A 17,125-nucleotide genomic window follows, 5' to 3' on the forward strand; every position below is an offset into this window, starting at 1 on the left:
ACAAGTGACGCCTAGCCACCAGTAACTGTCACGGTCATTATGCATGTCCACAACACACTAGAACTTTGTGCGATATCCTATCCTCCAACTGTTAGAAGTGCTGGTCATTTACTTGCCATTCCAGTATTTATCTTATGTTTTACTCTAGTACTTCTTTGATATCATGAAAACTTTTCCTGAGTTCAATTGTTTTGAAACATTTAATTTTCTGAATATTGCTTAATATTAATTTTTGTTCTAAGATTTATACTGTATCTTTGACTTACAATTTATTTAAAAGATGATATGATATCTTCTCCTAGTATTAGAAACTTTAAAAAGTGTATTTCCATTTTCTGTTGACTTTAAAAAAAAAGAATGGACATCCTTGTCTATATCCTGAATTCTAAAAGAGCATTTAGCAGCCTCTTTCAGATGTTTGATATGAACTGATGGATTTTCACTGATGAATTCTTATCAATTTGGGGGTGTCCTTTCCTGTTATTAGTTTGATAATTATTTCTCTCATTAGTATGTATTGGATTCTGTCAAATACTTTCCTGAATGATATGTTGCTTTGTCCTCTGTTTTATTAATATGATACAGTATATTAATTTATTTTAAGATGTTTAACTGGGATATTCCTTTAGACAGAAAATAAGTACATATGAGATATTAGTTTAGGAATTCAAATAGTAGTAAGAGAAAAATATTTACTAAAACTCTTAGAAGATTATGGAGCATTTTGATGAGCTGATTCCACTGAAACTGTGAATCAAATTAAACTTCTCATTTAAAAAAATTGTAGGTGTCAGGGATTTTGTCACAGTGACAGATGTAAACACACAAAATTGGTATTCATACGGGGGTTCCTACCATAACTATTACTGATCAAGAGATTTAGAAGTGTTAGACCTGGTTTGCAGGAAGAGTTTCGAGGTATTTGGGGATGTAGGCTAGAGAAGCCCTAGAATGCTGTGATTAGTGCATAATGTGTGACACTGGTCAGATCTCAGAAGACACAAACAATGATAGAAATGATGGCGTAAAGGGGATGCTCAGGAGGTTTCAGTTTTTCAACAAAGACTCCCTCAGCATTTAAACTAAAGACAGTATTTGTTAAACTTTTGTCTTAATTTTATCATTGCTGAGACAAAATTCCTGACACCCACAAATTAAGGAAGAAAGGGTTTAGTTATCTCACAGTTTGTAAAGGATCAGTCCATGTCTTCTGGCTCCAAGGCAGGCTCCAGACACATGGCAAAGGGGAAACATGCATAGCAGTGAGAGACAGAAAAAGCAGTAATGGAAAGAGGGGAAAGCCTCTTTCTGTCATTTACATTGTATGCAGGCTACCTGCGCTAGGGAATAATAACTCTCACATCCTTAATCCCATTACCCATAATCCCATCATTGCAGTAGGAATCAGTCACATATTCTAGTTCAGACACCTTTGAAAATACCCTATAAACACTGGCCAAATAGCTCAGTTCATTATCGCTCAGGGGCCAGGGGTTCAAACCCTGGACCTGCTGTGCTGGACCAGGCTCCAGGGTGTGCTGAGAAGGTAACTGAGACTGGGCGTGATGGTGCTTGCCTATAATCCTAGCTCTTGGGAGGCTGAAAACAAGAGAATCACGATGAATCTGAACTAGTACTGAGATCCTGAACACCCTGTAGACCCTTCCCTAAAATAAAAAAAAAAGAAAGAAAGAAAGAAAGAAAGAAAGAAAGAAAGAAAGAAAGAAAGAAAGAAAATACCCGATGACCACGTTAGTCTTTGGGGGAAAATCTAAACATAAACCAATAGCAACCCTAGCAAAAGTTTGCCTCTATTTGGTCTAAATCCCTAAATTTTTTTAGGTGACTGAGATTAAGGGCAGTGGAGTACCAAATCTTGTGGAAGAAATTTCAAAAAATCTTCACATTCAAGCTGTGGTATAGATATTTCTGGCTATTTTTAGCCAGATATATGGTGAAAATCAGGAGCAAAAAGCAGAAATTTAATCAAAAAAGAATCCCTTGAAAAATTGGGGAAATAGTATGGTTGTTAGAAAGATTAGCATTTAAAAAAGTAAAGTATTTTGCATCTAGACTAAAGGAAAGATGGGTTGAAGATATTTTAGGAATTAGCAGGACATTACCTCTTTGAGGTTCAATGGTAAAAATTATAATTCTTTTATGTGAGAAGATGTCCTCTAGGTATCTGGCTCAATGAAGGTCATCAAAGGAATTGGTTCCCCCAGGACTTGTTTCACAGTTCAGAGTATCTAGGGACTCAGAGGCCTCCATGATCCATGATGACCCGACTACTGCTTGAGCTAGTATTAAACCTTGGAATCATTCATATGGTATTAGCTTGCTTTAGGTATGCAGAAATCAAAAATTTTGGATCAGGGATGTCCTCTCCTTGGTTTCAGCAGAAGGCCTGGAAAAGTATGCAGTATGCTTCTGGAGAAGGCAACATATGAAGCAATGGGAGAGAAGGCAAAATAATAATAGAGACTTCAAGAAGTCAGTGCTCCTAAGAGTGTGGACTGCCTGCTGAAAATAGCTATATGCAATGAGTATTGCCAGCCTGATGGAGAGGCAAGAAGGGTTACAACTCCCAATGTCATAGGGATGGGGCCCCCTGAATTCTTCGGTGCTCACATCTCACCAAACTTCCCCAGGGTGCTTGACTTGGACTACAGGATTTAATCATTTCCCTGTTGGGTTTTGGTGTTGCTTTCTTTTAAGTAATTTTTGTAAAAATTTCTATTCATACATATTTGTCATGAAGAATGGTTGCATTTATCATTCAGAATTAGAATGTGTATGGTACATATCTTAATTGTTTTTCAGCTTTACTAATCTCCATGTTTCTCCATTTTACAGTGGGCATGTTTAATATTGCTTATTGTTTGTTGGAAATATGTAACTTTATTTTTTTCCAGGGGTTTATAGCTAAGAGTTTGTTTCATGTCTTAAGAGCTTTTAGACTTGAACTTTTCAGAAATGCTAAAATGATTGAGAATTTGGTGACGCTTAGATGTGGAAAGAATGCACTTTGCGTAATGAGATGGACTTAAGTTCTGGGGGCTGTGAGCACTGTGCTATGGCTTAGATCTATAGTGTTTCCCAAAGTCTTAGGTTCAGAGGTGGGGCCTGTGCAGAGGGGGCAGGCCCCTGGACCATGAACTTTAAGGCTTACTCACAGCTCTGGCTTCTTTGGCTTCCCTGTCTAGTTCACAGCTACCATGTGTTGAAGAACTTTTCTCATCCATACCTTTCTGCTTTGCTCTCTCAGCCTAAGAACCAGCCACCCATAGACTGAAGCTGCTGAAAGTGTGACCCAGAATAAACCTCTTCTCCTTAAATAGGCAGGGGTCACATCTTTTGTCCCAGTGATGGGAAAGTGACAAATAAGAAACATCCACTTTTTTGTTCACTAATTTTAAAGCCAAACACATGGAAGCATATCCACAGAAATAAAATACTAGTGGTACAAATGAGACATAGAATAAAATGTGTATTTTCTTTTTTGTCTTAGCAGTTTTCCCCTTTTTCAATTGCATAAATTATTTTAAACTCCTTCTTTATTAGATCACCAGCTAATAGTTATTTACTAATTTAGGACATCAACACAAAGCCAAAACCTATAATTTTGAAAGTTGTCCTTATTATTATAAGGAAGCATGACCCTTTTCTCAAAATAACGCATTTTAAACAATGTTAAAGCATTCAAAGATTATTAAGCAATGAATTTGAGCTCTACAATTACAAATAATTTTTTATAATTATATGCTACCCAGGCACTCAATATAAAATGCAGATGAACCATTTAATGCATTTATAAATGAGATCAAATTTGAATATTCCTACTAAATATGTCAGTGCAACTTACACTTAGCTCATTGGCAGGGGCTAGTCTTCTTTCCAAACTTGAAACAAACTTTAATAATAGAATAGACATACTGGTTTTAAGTTTTTAGTCCTAAGAATTAATAAAGATTAAAACTACCTGGGGCTGGCCAAATAGCTCAGTGGATCAAAGTGCCTGCTTAGGAAGTTGTAGCTGCCAGGGTTGGATCCTGGCCTGCCATACCAGCCCCACCCCTCAGCGTGCTGAGATGGGGCAATTGAGACCTGGTGTGGTGGCACAAGCCTGTACCCCAGCTCTTGGGAAGCTGAACACAGGCAGATCACTACAAGTCTGATCACTATAATGAGAACCAGTAGACCTTTACTAAAATACAAAAAATAAAATATATATTTTATATAAAAACTACCTAAAATGTCAGTGAAATAATAGTTTGTGATTTCCAAATCAAAGTGTCACTACAGTTGGAGTGTAAGAGGTTTGCTTCACTGGCATAGCCATTTTCTAGTACAAAGCTCAAATGCCATAACTTTTCACTATTCCTCATAAAATAAAAGCAAAGGAATCATTGATTTTATTAAAAGATAAGTGTATACTTATGAAAACACACAAATCTAAGTGGGCACCAATTCATTTAAATGTTTCTGTTTAATAACCGGAATAAAGAATGTGATTCAGGAATTATGCTGAGTCTCTAGATTTTTATTTTGATATTAATTTTATTGAGAAAGAAATAGCATTGAGACAGTTTCAAAACAGGTTAGTAGGACAGGTACAGTAATTAATATATTTCATACAGTTGTCTTCATAGTAGTTATTCAAAGGATAAGATGCAGATGTGATATATTGTCTAAACACTTAGTTCAAAACTTTCTTCTCGTTGAACTAAGAGAAAGTAGCTTTATATCTATCCCATTTTGTTTATAAAGATATACATATATTTTTTTCACTACAAAACGGTCCTTCATTTATATCTCCCTTTTTTGTTTAGTTTTTCAGAGATGGGTATTCCATTGTCATTCAAATATTATAGGTGTGTGAATTCAGCAAAGTAATCCAATATAGTCCAGTAATCCATAATAGTAGTGGGTTATCTGCAGGACTGGCAATGTCAGAAGTTTTTGACTTGAGCCTTTTGCACCTCAGCATATTAATATGGCTTTACTTTTTATACCTCATTTTTATACTTTTTTTCTGCTAAATGATGAAAGCCAAGATAAAACAAGTCCTATATAACAAAAAAATGTAACTTTTGTATCTGACAAGATCAGTCAAATCCCCTCAGGATCTACCCTGAAACCCTGTACAACAGTTTGTAGATCCTTTGTCAGTGTCAGCCATGTGGATGGGTGATGGCCATTGCTTGACCAATTTGCTCTCTGTGAAGGCCTGAGAGAATGTTTTCTCTCCATGTGACTGTCCTTAGGCGCACTATATAACATCGATCATTTTCCTTTGTGGCCCCATAATCTTCTTGATCAGAAAATTCGGGACACCACTGAGTTACTGTTGCAGTGCAGGTTCTCTTATGTCCTGAGGCCTCACTATCCTTGAAGGACTAGGGCCACAATGTTGGCTATCCTTGTAGCTCTTCATTTTCTCTAAATTTTGGTCTGCAAACTTAAGTTGTCAACCCTCCAGAAGAGAAGTCTCTAGATTCTGAATGCCATAATGTGAAAAGAGCAATTGCTCCACAAAGAAATTTGTTGAAGGATTAATACACATAAACATGCACTCATAGAGACACATAGTACTTTGGGAAATAATTCCATACTGTCCTTCAGTTTTGGCATTAAGGTCACCTTATGTGTATTTTTTAGTTCAATTTTACAATGAAGGTTTCCTTGAAGTAGTTTTGTTCTTTTAACTGCCATATTCTTTTAAGTAAATAAACAAATAAACCAATAAACTATAATTTTAGAAATCTACATCTAAGTGCCAGTTTTATTATCAAAATCTTTTCATTAAAGACAAGCACAAAACTGAGTTAGAATGCCTTGTGAAATACATCTTTAAAAAAGTAATTTCATTAGGTGTTAGCATATTCTTGTAAACATTAATAGAATACAAATATAGAGAGATTAATATGGCCAGGCAGGAAGGATAGAAAGAAATTAGACTCTAAATCCTGCAGAGAAGAGTAAAAGTTCCTGAGCCTACAGAGAAATCCAGATTAAGATTGGCAAATGGAATGATTATATACCTAGACCAAACTCCAGTGTAGATGGAGGTTCAAAGAGAAAGCTGGAACATTCCTAGATTACTGAATCTCTGACATATAGGTCTAGCATACCTGATGTCTTAGGAGAGGATCAGGCTACCTAGGAGAGGAAGCTAGCACTTCGAGACAGACTGGCTGATTCCACAGGCTTACAGTTACTCTAAACTTTCACCAGGAAGGGGATGTCTATGAGTGAGACACTTACAAGCAAGGGTTTGGAGAAACACAAAGCCAGAAAGTGATATGTGAGACAGATCCAGCAAATACTCAGGAATTTGCAAATGAATGTATCGCTTCCCTTAGGGACCTGAATCTGAGTTCTTATAGCACCGTGGCCTGGAGACCATGCCAGGTGAAGTGAGCAAAATTCGAGGGTGGCAGAATTTTCACAAACTTACAAGTGTTTCAAAAAAGAAAGTGACAAAAATTCCACTCAGACTAATATATCCTACAAAATAATCTTTCAAAATTGATGGAAAAATAAGAACATTTTTGACAAAAAATGTCTTGGGAAATTCATGAACACCAAAGTAGTGTGCCAATCAATTCTTAGGAATATCCTAGACAGATAGAAATTAGCCAGCAACGCCCATAAGTCCAGTAGAAGGAATAAATTAAGTAGGGTTAACTTAAAATAAGAAAATAAAGGAATCAACAACAGAAAAATAATGCAATGACAAGAATTAGTCAATAATTTTCAGTAATAACTCTCAGTGTAAAAGGCCTCACTCATCAATGAAAAGGCAAAAATTAGCAGAATGAATCAAAAAAACAAAATTCAAAGGAATGCTGCATATAAGAGATATAGAGCAATTTAAAATAAGTAAATTAAAGAGCAAATAGTAGAAAGCATATTCCATGGAATAGTCTCAAAGCAAATAGTAGCTGCTGTTCTATAAAATAAAGTACACTTCAAGCCAAAACTGATTAGTAAAAGCAAAGGTGAACACTACATATTAAGGGAACAATTCAATAGGTAGGTGTAACAAATGGAAATACATCTGAACCAAATAAAAGTGCACTCACACTTACAAAATAAATGTGTCTGAGCATAAAAGATTCATTAAATATCAACATACGGGAGACCTCAGTATCCCAATTTTACAACTAGACAAAATATCAGCACAGATATTATAATTTAATATCTTCAAATAAATAAACTTAATAGATAACTATAGACCTCTCCTCCTGAAGAGAATATGTATTCTTCTTAGCAGTATATGGAACTTTCTCCAAAGTATGCCAATACTTTTTCATAAAGTTAGTTTAAGACAATATCAAAGAATTAAAAGTATTTCATTACATTTCAGATATAGTACACTGATACTACAAGTGAGTGACAAAAGAAACTAAAGAAATTTTACAGACACCAGCAGATTAAATTACATACTCATGAATATTTCGTGGGTCAGAAAAGAAATTAAGGATGAAATCAGATGCCTTGAAAAATCAAACCCCAATTCCAGTACAGCATAGCAGAATCTAAGTAATACAATGAATGCAGTCCTTTCACCTTGAAAGTTCATTGCTGCAAATGATCACATTGTATCCCCAAGTGAAGAACTTAATCAAACACATCAGGATTGTACAAAATAGAGAAACAAATGTAATCTATATTCAGTGCTAGTATAAAAGGAAATAATAAAATCAGAGAGAAAACTGATGAAACTAACACTAAAAAAATATAGGGATCAAAAAAAAAATACAGGGATCAGTAAAAATACAAGCAGCTATTTTTTGGAAGTTCAACAAAATGGAAAAACTCTTAGCCTAATACACTAAAAGAAGGAAAAAAAGACCCATAGCAATGCATTTGGAAATAACAAAGTGAAATAAAAGAACACTACCTAAATCCAGAAGATTTTTGGAAGACTAGTTCAAAAACCTGTAGTCAAAAAAAGATGCACAATCTTAGAGAAATGGATAGAATCCTAGACACATATGAATAACTAAACTGAACCAAGAAAATATAAAAATTAAACAGTATAATAAAAGGAAATTAAATTGAGGTAGTAATAAAAGTCTACTAATGAAGAAAAACCCAAGGGCCAGCAAGATAGCTCAGCATACTAAGCACCTGGTTAAGCAACTGCAGAGACTGGGTTTAAATCCCTGGCACCACATGCTGCATCAATACCCCTCCAAGCATGCTGAACCAGCCTTCAAGCTCAAGCATGGAGGTGCACGCCTGTAATCCCGGCAGTGGGGAGGCTGAAAACAGAAGGGTCACTACAAGTCCAAGTTCAGAGTGAGATCCTATACCAAATAAGTTGCTTAAAAAAGTTTTCTTTTATTACTATTTTTTAAAACAAACATTTGCTTGAGAGAGAGTATAGCAGCAATTGATATGACATTAGAAGTAGTATGCATCTACACCTTGTCAGGTACAAAAGTTACATTTTTTGTTATATAGGTCTTGCTTTATCTTTGTCTAACCATCCAGCAGAAAAGTACAAATACAAGGTATAAAAAGCAAAGCCATGTTAATATGCTGTGCTATAAAAGGCTCCAGTCAACAACATCTGACATTGTTAGTTCTGCGGATAACCCACTATTATTATGAACTACTGTACTATATTGGATTATTTTGCTGAATTCACACACCTACAATATTTGACTGGCAATGAATACCCATCTCTAAAAAACTAAACAGAAAAGGAAGATATAAATGAAGGACTGTATTGTAATGAAAAAATATATATATGCATATAATATATATGTATATATATGTACATATGTATATATATACACATATATATATAATAGTTAGGATAGATATACAGCTATTTTCTCTTAGTTCAGTGAAAATAAAGATTTGCACTAATAGTGTTTAGAAAAGATATCATGTCTGCATCTTCTACTATGAATAACTACTATGAAGACAATAATATGCAACATATTAATTATTGTAACTGTCCTACTAACCTGTATTGAAACTGTCTCATTGCTATTTCTGGCTCAATGAAATTAATTTTTTTTAAAAAAATGAAACCCTATGTGGAGAAACAGTCAGCAAGTGATGGATTCACCAATGAATTCTATAAAATCTTTAAGGAAAATAATTTTAGTGCTCTTGAATATTTTAATAAAATTGAAAGGAATGGATAGAGTGCCTCTGAACTTATTACTAAAAGCTAGCATCATGTTTATTTAAAAACCAGAGAAGGACTTGATTATAAAAGAAACCTCCAGGCCAACCTCTTCCATGATCATAGATGCAGAAATCCTCAAAAACTATTTGCAAGCAAAATGCAACAGATCATCAAAAAAGGTCATAATCATGACCAAATAGACCTCATACTGAAAAAACAAGGATAAGTCAATGGGTGCAAATCAATACAAATATAATACATCATGTAAAAGAAGCAAGGACAAAAATCACATTATCACATCTCAATAATATAAAAATGTGACAATTTCCAAAATCTAATAATTATAAAAATCTGGAAGAAAAGGTGATTGAAGGACGTGATCTTACTCTAATATAAACTATGAAAAATTTATTTCCAATATCATTTTAAGTGTGAAAGTGAAAAACTTCCCTGTTAAGACACGATTTGAAATATTAGCCAGAAAATCAGGCAAGAGAAATAAAAGATATGTGAATGGAACAGGAATAAATCCAACTATGATTATTCACAATGACATGATTCTTTATATAAAAGCACAGAATACTCCATAGCCAGATTCTAAAAACAAATAAGCATATTCAGAAATGTCGCAGAATACAAAACCAACAAAGGAAAATGAATAGTGTTCCTTTACACTAATAATGAACTCAGCAAGAAAGAAATTAGGAAAACAATGTCATTTACAATAGTATCAAGCAAAATGAAATTCTTAGAAATTAACCTAACAAAGCAAAAATTCTCTCTCATGAAAAATTTAGTTCTCTGAAAGAGAAGATTAAAGAGTGCATCAGAGGGCTGGTGAGATAGCTCAGCAAAATAAGCACCTGCTTAGGCAAGCGCAGAGACCAGGGTTCAATACCTGGTACATCATGGTGTGCCAGCCCCACCAACTCAGTCATGCTGAGCCACCCACTAAGTCTGGGTGTGGTGGCCCACACCTATAATCCCAGTGCTGGGGATGCTGAAAACAGGAGGGTCACTATGAGTCTGAGCAGGGTAGTAAGACCTTGTATCAAATACATAAAACTAAAAAAAAAAAAAAAAAGAAGAAGAAGAAGAAGAGTGCATCAAGAAATGAAAAGATACCCTTGTTTCTGGATATGCAGAACGAATATACCCAAAATGGCTATATTACCAAAAGTGATATGTAGTTATCCATGGAATATTTATCAAAATACCAAAAGAATTCTTCATAATATTCCTCACATAGAAGCAAATTCTAAACTTCACATGGACCAAAAAGAGACCCTGAATAGCAAAAGCAGCCTAAGGTGACAAGAGCAAAGCAGAATGCATCAGAAGCCAGGATTTCAAGTTATATTAAAAGCTACAAGGATAAGAAAAATATGGTACCAGGAATAAAACATATATAAGTACTAATGAGACTGGCTAATGCATGCAGAATCAATCCTAGGCCCATTAAGCCATGTGATAGTCGAAAAAGTAGCCCAAAACACACTGGAGGACAGACAGCCTCTTTAAAAACTAACACTGGAAAAACTGGTTACACACAAGTGAAAAACTAAAGCTAGACCTCTATCACTATATACTAAAAAACTCAAAATTGATCACATCTGAGTATTCAAACAGAAACAATTAATCTGCTGGAGATGAAATATGTAAAACTCTGGAAGATACAAGCATAGGTAAAGGTTTTTTATTCAATCCCCAATTTGCACAAGGATTTACAAAATAGGACTATACAAAATTGAAAAGCCTCTGTACTATAAAGGAAATAACACAGTGACGAGACATCCTACACAATGGGAAAAAATGTGTCAATTACTCCTCACACAGAAGAGTGATGTATAAACTATGTAAAGAACTTTAAAAATGGGGAAAGGGAATGAAATTATTCAAATGGAAAGAGTTACTGAGTTGAGGAGGACAGGAGAGGGAGTGGGGAAAAGAGATTTATCTATGTATGTAAGCAGCATGCTTTTGACAACTTTACAGTGCATTTCTGTGCTTCTGAGGAAAGAAACAGTCAATCAATCATTAACTCGTTTTGTCTTCTTTTTTCAATTCTTTTTCCCTTTTTCTCCCTTCTGAATTTCTTATATATATTTTTTCTTTTTTTCTTTCTTCTTCCAATTGTGCATGCATATATCTGGTAAAATGGATTACTAATTGCAAGGCAACATTATGTATTACAACAAATACTGTGAAATTCATATTAATTTATTATGTGAAATTCTGTATCACTTGTAATTTTTTCTGTTTTAATTCTAATTTGTACTCTCTTTAAAAAATAAAAAATAGAAGGTGCAATTTAAATGAATAGATGCTTCTCAGATGAAAATGTACAAATGGTCAGTCCATACTAAAACATACCTTTTAACACCCCTAGTGATTAAAGAACTGAAAATTAAAACAGCACTATGTTTCCACCTTGCTTCAGAAGCAATGACTATTAGCAGTAAATCAAATAAGAACAAATGGTGCTGACACTCAAGCAAAACGCAGCTCTTTTCATTCTTGTTGAGAGCAGATTTTAGTACAATCACTGTGGAAACTGAAGTGGAGATTCCTCAAAAAACTAAAATTGCTAATTCAGTTTAAATCCACTATGCCCCTTCTAGGTACAGTATCTTTCCAGATGAGCTAAAAATGTCATGTTACAATGGCATATGCATATTCCTGTTTATAGAAGCCCAGCTCAAGATAGCTATAACTTGGAAGGGGCTTAAACAACCATCAACAGATGACTGAATAAAGAAAATGTAGTATTTATTCAGAAGGGAGCATTACTTTCTCATAAAGAAAGATAAATTTGAGGCATTTGTAGAAAAGTGGGTAGATCTTGAGATTGCAATATTAAGAGAAACAGACACATATCTTAAATAGCTATGATTTATTTTATGTGAGAAACTAAAATATAACTTAAGACAGAAAATTAAAATGTAAAAACAAAGAGAATCAGGCAGATAGGTCTTTTGCAAATAAAAAAGGTATCTAGAGAGCACATTGGCCAAGCAATGGCCATGACTCATCCACATGGCTGACACTGACAACGGATCTACAATCTGAGGTACAGGATCTCAGGATAAATCTTGAGGGGATTTCACTGACCTTCTCAGACCTAAAAGCTACAGCTCCTGTTACATAAGTCCTGCTTTACCTTGGTCTTAACCATCCAGCAGAAAAGTATAAAAATGAATTATAAGAAGTAAGCCATGCTGTTATGTTGAGCTGTAGGGGACTCAGGTCAACAATTTCTGACTTTGCCAATGAAGTGGAAGAACCAATACTATTATGGACTACTGAACTCTTTTAGAATATTTTGCTGAGTTTGCACACCTATAATATTCAAATAACGAAACTTAACCAAAAAAGGGGATACAGATGAATGTCCACTTTGTATCTGTGTATTCAAAGTGGTTAGGATAGATATATAGTTACATTCTCTTGATGACTAGAGTGATTTGTTCTAATGGTGTTTGTAAATAGGATATCATGTCCACATCTTGTATAGCAATTAACCACTAGGAAGAATGTACCCAATGTGTTAATTATTGAAACTGTCCTACCAATTTGATTTGAAACTGTCTCATTGCTATTTGTTTATCAATAAAATTATGGGAAAAAAGAAAATAAATAAATAAAGATAGAAGAAGAGTGGAGCAGAGGTGAAGGGACAATAAATAGAACTGGATGTACTATGTGTATATAAAGTGCATAGTAAAACATTTAAGATGCACTAGGTATTATATGATTCCCCACGATTAATGTAGTCACTGTACACTGAGAACAAGTACAAATATTTTTTTCTAAAAGTTATCATAGTGAAACAATAAAAAAGAAGTTTTCACCTTTCATCTTTCATACAATTTTTTAAAAAAATCTTTAATTTGTGTATTTATTTGGTATAGGGTCTCACTGCACAGCTCAGACTCATAATAATCCTCCTGTCTCAACCTCCCTAGTGCTGGGATTATAGGCATGCACCACCACACCAGGTCTCTGTGGCCAGCACAGCATGGGGTACCGGAGATAAAATCCAGGACCTTACACTTTCTAAGCAGGCCCTTAGCCCACCAAGCTATTGCCCTAGCCCTCATCTTTCATGGAACGTCTTTTAAATTAGGCTGATAAACTTCCCAGTTTTGCTGCACTTTCACTGCCTAGTGACAGTATAAGAACACAAGACAACTTGATCGCAATAATTTTTTTCTTACCAGAAAACACCAGCAAGAAATAAACAAGAAAACTATAAACTGGAAAAAATATTCATGGTATAACCATCTAATGACAAATGATTTTCAGAATATATAAAGAACACTTGTGATTTCAATTAAAACTACAAATTAATCCCAACATAAATTTTAAAAAATGAGACTGGGGAGATAGCTCAGTAAAATAAGCACTTGCCTGGTAAGCGCAGGGTCCTAAATTCAATCCTTGGTACCACAAAAATAAACAAACAAACAAACAAACAAACAAACAAATAAATAAATAAATAATAACTTGGATAGGATCTTTGTAAAAGAATACATAAAATAGTAGGTACATGAAAATGTGCCTAATATCACTGGACTCAGAGAATTTCAAATTAACACTACACTTAGATAAATTACTCACCAATTAAAATTTATAATGTAAAGTGCAAAATGCAAGATAACAGGAAGAAGGCAGATAGAGCTTTCTCAAATGGGACAGGGATCTGGAGATTGAAGAAGGAGAGGGCTAGAAAGGGGATGAAAAAAGGATTAAAACGTGCTGTGTCCACTTATGCATCCCACGCAAGGAATTAGGTCTTTAAATTTGGGGGCTCTAATGTTTTTTTAGTTCTTCATAAATTTTAAATAGAAGACCTTTTTCTGAGAGTGTATTAGTTAAGATTTTCCCCAAATTTGTGGGTTGTCTTTTCACTCTGCTGGTAATTTCTTTTGATGTGCAAACTTTCTCAATAATAGGAGGTCCCAAGTGTTAATTCTTTCAAGTATTTCCCATGCACTTTGATTTTTGTTCATAAACTGTTTGCCTACTCCTATGTCTTTAAGATTTCCTCCTATTTTCTCTTCCAGGAAATTTAGTGTTTTTGTTTTAATGTTTACATCTTTAATCCATTTTGTCTTTAGTGCATGGTGATAGACCTGGGTCAAGTTTCAGTTTTCAACATGTAGAGAGCCAGTTTTTCCAGCACCATTTGTTAAAGAGGCTATCTTTCTTCCGGTAAGTATGTTTGGCAACTTTGTTGAAGATAAGGTAGCTGAGTATGTTTGTAGTTGTATGTGAATCTCCTAATCTATTCCATTGATTCTCAGGTCTATTTTTTTGCCAATACCATGCTGATTTTATGACAGTATTATTGTAGTATAATTTCAAGTCAGGAATTGTAATGCCTCCTGCCTTGCTTTTATTTAATTTTTTTAAAATGTATTTGGTATAGGGCCTCACTAAGCAGCTTGGATTTTTAGTAATCCTCCTGTTTTAAGCTTCCCCAGCACTGGGATTACAGAAGTGTGCCACCACTCCAGATCTCAGTGATTGGCTCATTGCGCTTGGGGGTGGGGCCAGCACCATGTGTGGTACAAGAGATCGAACCCTGGTCCTCATGTTTGCCTATGCAGGTGCTTAGTCCTCTGAGCTGTCTTGCTGGCACTTCGCATGTTTTTCTGGTTTTTCTTTCTTTTTGTTTTTGTTTTTGTTTTTGTTTTTGTAGCAGGGATTGAACTCAGAACTTTTCACTTGCTAAGCAGTCGCTTATGCCACTGAACTATCTCCCCAGCATATTATGATTATTTTAAATGTATTGCTTAATACATATATTGGTTTAGTACAATTATATAAATACAATTATATATAATTAAATATAATAAATCTCCTGCAAGTCCTACAAAATTTGTTCTTGCTTCCAAAGCCAGATATTTGGAGAAAAAAACTGCTTATAAACTAGTGATGGAACAGACCAGGACATGTAGGAATGAAACTTCTACCCATGTACATGCTTGCAGATACAAGATGAACTGAATAACCAAGAACTCAGTCTTCATTGTTGGGATTGCCAGGTGTAGACGTATTAGAACTTCAACATCATTAGAATCCTCAACATCAATGTTATCAGTTTAATTTCTTCTAACATTTTTTTCTCATGAGAGCATTACAGGCTCAAAAGAAATAAAATACTTGAAATCTAAAAGGGACAAAAATAATAAAATTTTGGGGGTTTTTTTGCCTCCCAGAGTACCTGGACCTAGGTAAACTTGAAATGTTCTCTTTTCTACACTTGTCTTCCTTTATAATGAATGAAGACAGAAAGTTATAAAAATAAGACAAAAGAAGAAAATTCATCAAGCTAGCCATTAAAATAAATATGAGCTTAATATTACTGCAGAAATTTACAATAAGGTCAGTATATAAAAATGACATTACATATTCTAATAAAATGTATGCATGTAATAACAATAACTATATAAAGTATCCAGAAAATGTGTGGCTAATTTGTATAAGACAATTTGAAAGAAAATTTAAATATTTAAAAACATTAAAGAATTAAAGTGCCAGGCTAGCTCGGTCAGTAGAGCATGAGACTCTTAAAAACATTGAAGAATTAAATAGAGACATAAGCCAGTGGATATGAAGATTCAAATTATTGTAATTATGCTGTAGGTCTAGAATTAATCTGTGGATGCAGTTCAGTTCCCATTAAAGTACCGACAGTTTGTAGAGAAACTGAGTAAATTGATTTTCATATTTTTAAAGGAAAGGAATGGCTAAGATACTCTTTGAAAGGCAGAGGTGATAATTTCCTACTGCTTGGATATCTACTTTATGTAGCAAAGAGGAAACCAAGAAGGGAGGATCATACAGACAGAATGCCGTAGGCATTGCCTGAAGTTGCTGCCCACAGCTGAGCAAGTTGACCTTCCTGGGACCCACAACAGCTCTTTTATTTATTTATTTTTTTCTAACTCCAAGTGTCAATTGGGATCACTCAGTAGCACTCAGCTGGATGTTAACTCATCTGTCCAGACAGCTTCAAACAAATGTCTGGTACCTTAACAGGAAAAGCCAGCAGAGTGGCTTTAGCAGGCCCTTTCTCTCTCCCACACAAGGTAATCGTTTAAGACTTCACCATCTGGCCTCCCCACAAGAGCAGTTAGACATTTTTCTTGGTAGCCCAAAGACCATTGAAATCACAGTGAAGACTGCTGAGTATCCTAACTTAGTTCTGGAAATACAGCGGGCAATCACAGGATATCGCAATTTGTGAAAGAGGGGAAAAGACTATTCTATCAGAAAGAAGCACGTAGAATCATACATTCTTAGTTTTCCACAGTTAGTGGGACTTACTGTCAAACTATAATAACAGAGATACAGACAAGAAGTGAATAAAGAAAAGAAAAAACAGAAACAACTGCACATACATAAAGCACAGCATCAGAGATCATTAAGTGGAACATACATAGAACAATAAACAAGTCAGGACAATCATGAGAAAATTGAAATCAGATCTCTAGTTCAGGCCACACAAAAATATGAATTCCAGATGTATTAAAGACACAAATTTAAAATGGTAAATATTTATAATCTTTTAGAAAATGTATAGCAAATATTATGAAGTGGCTAGGGGAAAAATTCTAACCATGACAGGAAAAAAAGACAAGTAGACTACAATGAATTGAGAACTTTTGCTCATCAAAAGATTCCAAGGATGTAAAAAGACTAGCCATAAATTTTAAAGGTATTTGTAACATAACTAGAATAAACAACATAACAAAACATACTATAAAACATGCATTGGCATTGTACAGGAAAGGATCATGATAACCAAATAAACAAAACAAAAATGTTCAACCTTGTTAATTCTTTCTTTTTCAAAATTTTATTGATAAACAGATAGCAATGAGACAGTTTCAAATCAAATCAGAAGTACAGTTTCAACAAATAACACACTGCATATATTCTTCTTACTGGTTAATTGCTGTA

The sequence above is a fragment of the Octodon degus genome, unplaced genomic scaffold (genome assembly GCF_000260255.1).
Source record: "Octodon degus isolate 3935 unplaced genomic scaffold, OctDeg1.0 scaffold00007, whole genome shotgun sequence".
NCBI lineage: Eukaryota > Metazoa > Chordata > Mammalia > Rodentia > Octodontidae > Octodon > Octodon degus.